The 7,601-nt window shown below is 33.0% G+C and overlaps 1 long non-coding RNA gene across 2 annotated transcripts; it reads right to left on the bottom strand.

The window, feature by feature from the left end:
* Nucleotides 1-346: 346 nt before the first annotated feature.
* On the bottom strand, nt 347-4,890 carry LOC109811428 (uncharacterized). 2 transcript variants are annotated; one of them, XR_014429665.1, is made up of 5 exons: nt 4,507-4,890; nt 3,149-3,305; nt 2,439-2,535; nt 676-772; nt 347-491 (listed from the first exon to the last, which is right to left on the bottom strand). It is a non-coding gene; the product is annotated as an uncharacterized LOC109811428 (long non-coding RNA). The 2 variants fall into 2 exon arrangements; XR_002240844.3 differs by having other exon boundaries at nt 3,149-4,863.
* Nucleotides 4,891-7,601: the final 2,711 nt, after the last annotated feature.

Here is a 7,601-nt window from a genome sequence, read left to right as displayed (position 1 = left end):
GTTTTAAACCGCCACAAAATTGCATTTTATTTTTATTTTTCTCACATTATCTTTTAAACCGTCAACTAATTTTTATTATTTTAAAAAATAGATTAAAATTTATTTTAAAAACATGTTCATATTATAAATTGAGAAATAATAATCTATATATTTTAAGTATTTATCAAATTATTGTTTAAAATTATCACTAATTATATTAATCATTTAAAATTAATAATAACTATTATATTGTACTATTACAAGATGTAATCACCTTACAACAAAAGTAGCAAGAACTGCTGCAACTATATCATGAACTCAGGAATTTGGGAAAGACAGCAAGTGAAACAAGAAGAAATCATCAAGATCAAAATAATAATGACTTCTTTTTTAATGAATAAAAGAATCCCACTAAGTAATAGGCATGCACAGTTCATGCCACGACCCACAAACGCCTAGAACTTGGAATAAATTTAGAAGTGCTTACAAGTATTCCACCAGGAGCAACCAATCTTGAAACAGAATCCCAATACATCATTCGGAAATCAAGAAAACAAAAGCATAATTTCTCAGTACCATGCAAGCAAACTATTAAATGGAGAGCAAATCAGTAAGCAATAAAGTAAAAAAAAATATATATATATAATTCCAATAAACTTATGATAGAATCACGGATAAGACAGTATGTTTTCTTACCTCTTGACAGGACCATCAGGATGCAATCATCTAGCGTTCCTTTATCCATAACAAGTTGAAACTCTTGTCCCAACTTTGTCTCGAGGACATCATCGACCTTAAAATAATTAAAGCCAAGGAAGGTATTAGGAATTGGACATGTCAAGAGTGTAAAGATAGTAATGCCTCGCACACAAAATAGGAATGCCAAGAAACAACTTCATGTTCAAAATTCAAAGTGATCTATCAAATACAACAGTGCACAATAAAATGCGATGAAGGGTTAAGAATATATTAGAATATAGGCTAGCTAGTAGCTAAGCTTATAAAGCTTGTGTGACTTAAATTATGTAACAAAGTTCAGTTTCTTTTGTAATGTTCAGTTGTTACAGTGTTTGTTAGCTGTTGAAGCCTATTCAACATGTCAAAATCACTGCTTGCAAGCACCTTCAACTGCAGAATACTACAAATCTAACTGATTTGTTAAGACTCTAAACAAATAATTTCTTCATTTAAGACTCACTTTCTAAAAAAATTTCTTTCTCTGCAGTAAATACTCTTAACAAATTTCTCTTAGTTTTTCCTTATGGTTTCTCCCATTTTCTAGGATCATTGAATCACAAATTTAAAATATAAATAATTAAGAAAACTGCTTCTTAAAAAGAATGAATAAAACCAGACAATATTAATTCTTCCTTTTATTGCTACAAATTCTAAACGATAAACTCCAATATTTTTCAGAAGTTCTCCTATTATTGCCCCTCTTCCATTTATTCAGCATTTCTCCATTTTTTCTTCCTATTTTAGTAACATAATTCATTATGTTGGCCCTTTTTCCACCAGGTTCATAGTTCACATGCACATAGTTTACTTTTGCAGCCCCTACTATGTGAGTTCTGTTTTGTTTTTTCCACTGGGCATGTGACATTTACTACCGTAGAAAATTGGATGGTCAACCATCTTCAAATCCTAATAGTTACCAATAATAGGTTGGAAGTTAATCATTATAAAAGCCCTAGAAACAAGAATCATGTGACACAAAATTTCAGTAATGCTAAAGCATGTGACAAAGTGCCTCCAGAAGAACTAAAAACTGTGGGATTATTGGAAAGAATGGAAAGCTCAAATCAGCCACTATTGATTCAACTTGTGTGAAACCAAAGGATTGCAGCTTTGGTGATAATTGATGAAAATGAAGCTGTTATGTTACAATTCAAGAATCACGTCAATGTAAGAGGGGTATGCAGTGGCAGATTAACTCAGGACATTGAAGACTTTGGTGATAAATTTTGATGAAAAAAATGCTGAAAATTCAAGAAATCGGGTGAAGGTACAAAAAGAGCATGGCAGATGTACAAGTTACAATGGCTAAAAAAGGAAGAAAGAAACAAAGCAAAGCTCCAATTATTTTCTCATGTATTGAAAGCCGCAAACAATCGAACAATTAAGAAAAGATGAAAAACAGAGCAAACAAATATAAATGACTCGAATGGTAAGAAATGGAATTGTGTTGTATAGTTTGCCCATAATAATACTGACTTTTCGTAATTGTGTATCGTTACACCCTTTATCTGAGTTTGCTGACAAAGAATTGCAGTATTAGAGATTGGGAACCAAGGGGAACAGGGTGATGATCACTTATCAACAGTAAAAAAGAATGTTTGGCATGCTAACTTCACAATCTCAGGTAATAGAATAACCTTCACCTTTGGGATTCACAAGAAGGAAAGAGTTGAACAAAACTACATGCTCATTCACACACAAAAATTAAAACTAGAACGTACCATAAATTTGATGTTGGAAAATCAATCCCGATTAGCAAGGCTTTGGGCAAGGCTGATTGCCCTTTCACTATAGTCAGTCCCAGTTAAATTAGAGAACCTGAACAAATGCCAAGAGTTTTCATAACAAGGAGTTCACAATACAACAACATAAATGAAACCACTAGGGTTAGCCTAGGTTTTTTTTTTTTTGGGAGGATACACAAAAACTTAGGTTTGATCATTGTTTTGCCATTGTAATCTTTCCTACTAATAAAACAAATTGATATCTCTCCACTATAAATATTCAGAATTTGCAAGAACCTAGACTGCACAAAGCATGGTTTCATTCCCAAGAAACTTTCTCATCAAAGTATAATCAGTAAGGCTTCGACGCACAGACGCAGCTAAATTTTCATTTTTACCAATTTAATTTTTAAAAAATCAATCAAGAACCCTATATAAGATTTTTTGAAAGATTTTTATATAGAAAAATCTCATCCTTATAGCTTCATTGGTGTACATGACCATGAGCTGATATGGATTGGAAGTATTTAATTAAATTTTCATTATTTTATAAATTACTTGAAATAAATCATTTATTGCCTTTGCCACTGAAATTATCATTCAATTGTAATTATGTGTTCACATATTTTTTTGGTACAAGATTAGTAAGCCTTTCTGTTTTCAAACAAATACAACGAGGCACCAATATTTGGTTTTCACTATTATACCATTGACAATTACATCCTTTGTTCGTGGTAAGCGTGACAATGGATTTGTTCCATTGATGCTTTCAGTCCAGTAATAATCATCTAGCTCCGGAGGATGAGCATTGCGAGGGACTATGCCTGGATCTCTTGATGAGGTCACTACAAGGGTGACCAGAACCTGTGAATACATTTCAAGAGTTGGGAGCTGGTACAGTGGCCAATGACAGATTGTGCTGTAACAGATCTTGATAATCACGTCATTTTTTGGTCATTTAAGTAGAGACAAAAAAATACTAAACTAGTGCATCCTAGAATCTGTTTATCCATATATGTATAGTTGTTCAGAAATAATTGATGATGGAATTAAAATTGTGAAAGTCTTGGTACAACAACTAAATGCTAAGGTTTATACCTAATTCAGTGCGTAGTTAAGAAAGCAGTACAGATGATCTTTATACCTGAGTAACCTGACTAATATTAATAATTAGAATCTATGAAATTTTGCTTCACTTAAAATGGTACTCTCTCCTTTCCCCCTCTCAAAACACTGCCTCCTATTAGCATTTATGTGGCATACTAGCCAGTAGCATATTTTTAAACAAGATATTCATTTAAGTTTATGGAAATGTGGTTGGAATATTAGCAGAAAATCCAAATGTTATCTGAGAACAAAGTATAAAAGTCTAAGAAAATAATGTTTTTCACTTCACTAAAAAAAAGTTCTTTCAAAATATAATGGTGAGTTTTGAATGCCTTTCGACCTTTCAGCCATTCACCTGTATAATTTTATTGAAATTATTACATCGTTTGTAATAGAAAATGATATGTAACTAAGAGAGTATTTATTGGTAAGGGGTTACAGGAAAAATTCTTCCTACTTTTAACATCAATTGCACTATATGCAGAGTAGCAAACACAGTATTAATTGATTGAAATGGAAAAAAAAAAAAAAAAAAAAAAAAAAAAAAAAAAAAAAGTCTTTTTGCTTTAGTCCTTTGCTTCGAGATGAGAAGTCATCGTTATCATCATCCTTATAGCAGGATTTTCTAGACATGACCACGTTAAAGAAGTCAAAGCTAACATGTATATTTGGATCGACTTAGCTTATCGAAAAAAAGGGGCATGACTCCCGAAAGTATAATTAAATACACATATTCTCAATATCTTATCAGATATTGCATTTGAATCAATCGAATAGAGAATCCTAGCATACTAAAAATAAGAGTTTATAAAGGTAACAGTTTCCTAGCAACCATAGCACAGAACACAGCCTAAACCCTAAAATTTGTTCCACCTAAAGCCTTGAACAAAAAAATTATAATGAAATATTATACAAAGCAAAAATAGGGAATCGAAATGGATATGAATCGAAAACTCACCTTAAATGAAAGCAATATCGAAGAACAGCGTAGAGAAGAGAAAGCTTAAAAAGCTCTTGCGAAATTACTAACCCCAAATTGAACACTTATCGAAATGCTTGCATCGCAAATTGGCTCACGAACGATTGTGTTGAGCGTGAAGTGAAGCATAAGGTTTAACGGAAGAAGAAGAAGCGAAGCAGAGTGAAGTGAAGCAGAACGTGTAGAAGAAGCGAAGCAGAGTGAAGCGAAGCAGAGTGAAGTGAAGCAGAACGTGTCGAAGAAGCGAAGCAGAACGCCCTAGGTAGGAATTTTTTTTATTTAAATTTTTTTATTATGATATTTAAATATTGTAGAGGTTTAAAATCGCTAAAAATTTAATTTTGTGGCGGTTAAAATAATTCTTAGAATTATAATATTTTGTAGTAGTTTATTAAAATTGTTGAAAAAAAAATTGTCACTAATTAACTAATTTTTTATAGTGTAGCATGAAGTACAAATAGTTTGATTAATTTGAATAACCTAAATACAAGTTTAGAAAACAGTTTTGGTTATGCAAATTTTTAGCATACATGTTCATGTAATGATTAATATTACTTTTGTACTATTGATTAATTATCACAATACTTAAATCGATCAATTCCTCTTTTGAAATTAAATAACAAGATAATCATGTATAGAACATGCTCAAATTAAAACAATGTTAGAGATCAAAGATTCAATCTACATAGAAATTTAGCTAGACATAGCTTACATAAAGTGCAATTAAAATTAAAAGGAAAACATTGAAAAATAAAGAAGGGGAAAAAGCCAGACAGGTCACCTCCTCTCTCTTGAAGTGGCGTCCTTCTTCCCAAAAACCTACTCTCACTTGGAGCTCTCCGATAAAACTCAAGTACTAGTTAAGGTAAAAACTTGAAACCCTAATCCTTTAGCCTTTGTTCTCATTATATTAGCCTGATAGATTTCTGAAGACGGAGATATAAAATAATCGAAACCGCTTTGTCTTTAATATATTAGCACAAAGCTAGGGCGTGATGAAATTTAAAAATGAGCATAATGGATTTCTGAAGATGGAGATACTCAACCATAAGCATGGTTGTGCTAGAAGTTAGCACAAATGTCCTCCTTAGTAAAGGTGTGGTAGTTATCACAACCTAAACAATTCTGGTACATGCGACCTATGGATTAGACATCCAATTAAAGAAGTCTCGTCAATTAAGGAACGTCCGGCAACCAGACTAATCCTTAACTAATAGTTTTAAAAAATGAGTTCATGGAATCACTACCAATGTTTTGTTCAAAACAATGGGAAAAAATGAAAAAATATTTTTAAAAAGATCCAATTATGTCCTTAGTAACCAAAATTGAGTTCGGGAGTCGGTTACGTGTAGGGAAGATATTAAGCATCCCCACAACGCCCTTAATCAGTATCCTCATGATGAAGTTAGCATAGAAAGAATTAACAAATTAAATATCTAATCCCCTTTATTAATGGTTATTTAAATGCTTAAAACTTAAATTACGCGGTTGTCCCTAAGACGTCTACATGATTGCTTTTAGCATAACAATGTTATTAGAGATGAGAATATAAAAGAAAGGAGAGAGAAAAATTACTTGAAATACCTCTTAGACGAGCTGTATTGAATCTTCAAATAAATATGGAGATAGGTGCTTTATGACAACCTTTCACACTACACATAGGGATGGCAAAAATACTCGCACCTGCGGGTATTTACGGGTAAAATCCGCTACGGATAATAAATGAATAGGCTAATTGGGTACCTGCGGATAATGGAGACAGATAATTTTTTACCCGTTTATAAATGGGGCGGGGGCGGGTATGATGATATTCATACCCGTGCGGATACCCATTTAATAATATTTCTTAAATATCCTAATTATCCTTGTACCACATAACCTTAAAACTACACTTTCTCATCTTATTTTCTTACAAAAGTGAGGTTGATGAAGTTACCAACATGTGTTAAGCATGTTATAGAATTGTGTTGGATGTAATTTGATTAATTTTCTAGCTTTGATTGGACCAATAAGATTTATGTATTTTAAGTTGTTTACTTTCGTTTGGACTTATGAGATTGAGTTATTATAGCTTTGTGATGAGACTTTAACTTACTTGTGAGATTGATGTATTTTAAGTTATTGATTATCTTGCATTTTTATTATTATTTCAATAAAATTAACGTTAAATACAAGTTCAAAATTAACATTGAATTTTTATTTTTAATATTTCAATGATATTAAATATGAACATAAAATTATTTGTAATATAATTTTTTAATTTCTTAAAAAATTTATAAATATCCATGGGTATTCAAGAAATTCATGGATACTCGCTTAATGGATACCCGCGCAGATATGGGGTGGGTATGAGGCCAATTTTCATCTAGCGGGGCGGGGGTGGGTTTACTATTACTCTTCCATGGGGCCCCATTGCCATCCCTAACTACACAGATGTCTCACAGATCTCAAGAAATACAAAAGAGAGAGAGAGAGAGAAATTTTGAGATATAAGGGATTCTGGATCAATTTATCTGACCCCTGGGAACCGTGCCTGAGTTTGCTATTTATAGACATCAAAAGTGGCCAGAACAGTCCGTTCCAGATCCAGATCCAGAACGGCCCATTTTGGACCCCTTCATTATGCGTTAATTTTGTATCTGGAATAGTCCGTTCTTAAACCAGAAATGCTCGTTCCAGAGTTAAGTTTTACACATAACTGCCCGTGCTGGAATGACCCGTTCCAGTTTGAGAACGACCTGTTACATGTTGGGAACATACCGTTCTAACTTGGGAACGACCCATTCCAGTTTGGGAACGGGTCGCTCTGGCTTGGGAACAACCCGTTCTAGGCTACTAAGTCAGCTTTTGTTGGGCTTTAGGCCTTCTGATGTCATGTCCTGTTGTTTCCATGCTTAGGAGCTCCTTTTCTTCATAAAATAGAAGTCTATTTCTCAATTTACTGGTCCAGACAAAATTAGGTGTCTACAGTTGCCCCTCTTTACTTGTCCTTTGGGGTAGCTATGTGTTGCTTCTCCAAAGGCAAGTAAAGACGTAAACATTTCTTCTAGGTCTTCTCTTCGTCTTCTTGTACT

This window comes from Cajanus cajan, chromosome 1 (assembly GCF_000230855.2).
Source record: "Cajanus cajan strain Asha chromosome 1, NIPB_CcT2T_4, whole genome shotgun sequence".
NCBI classification, from domain to species: domain Eukaryota; kingdom Viridiplantae; phylum Streptophyta; class Magnoliopsida; order Fabales; family Fabaceae; genus Cajanus; species Cajanus cajan.
This window is presented reverse-complemented; position numbering and strand designations above follow the sequence as displayed.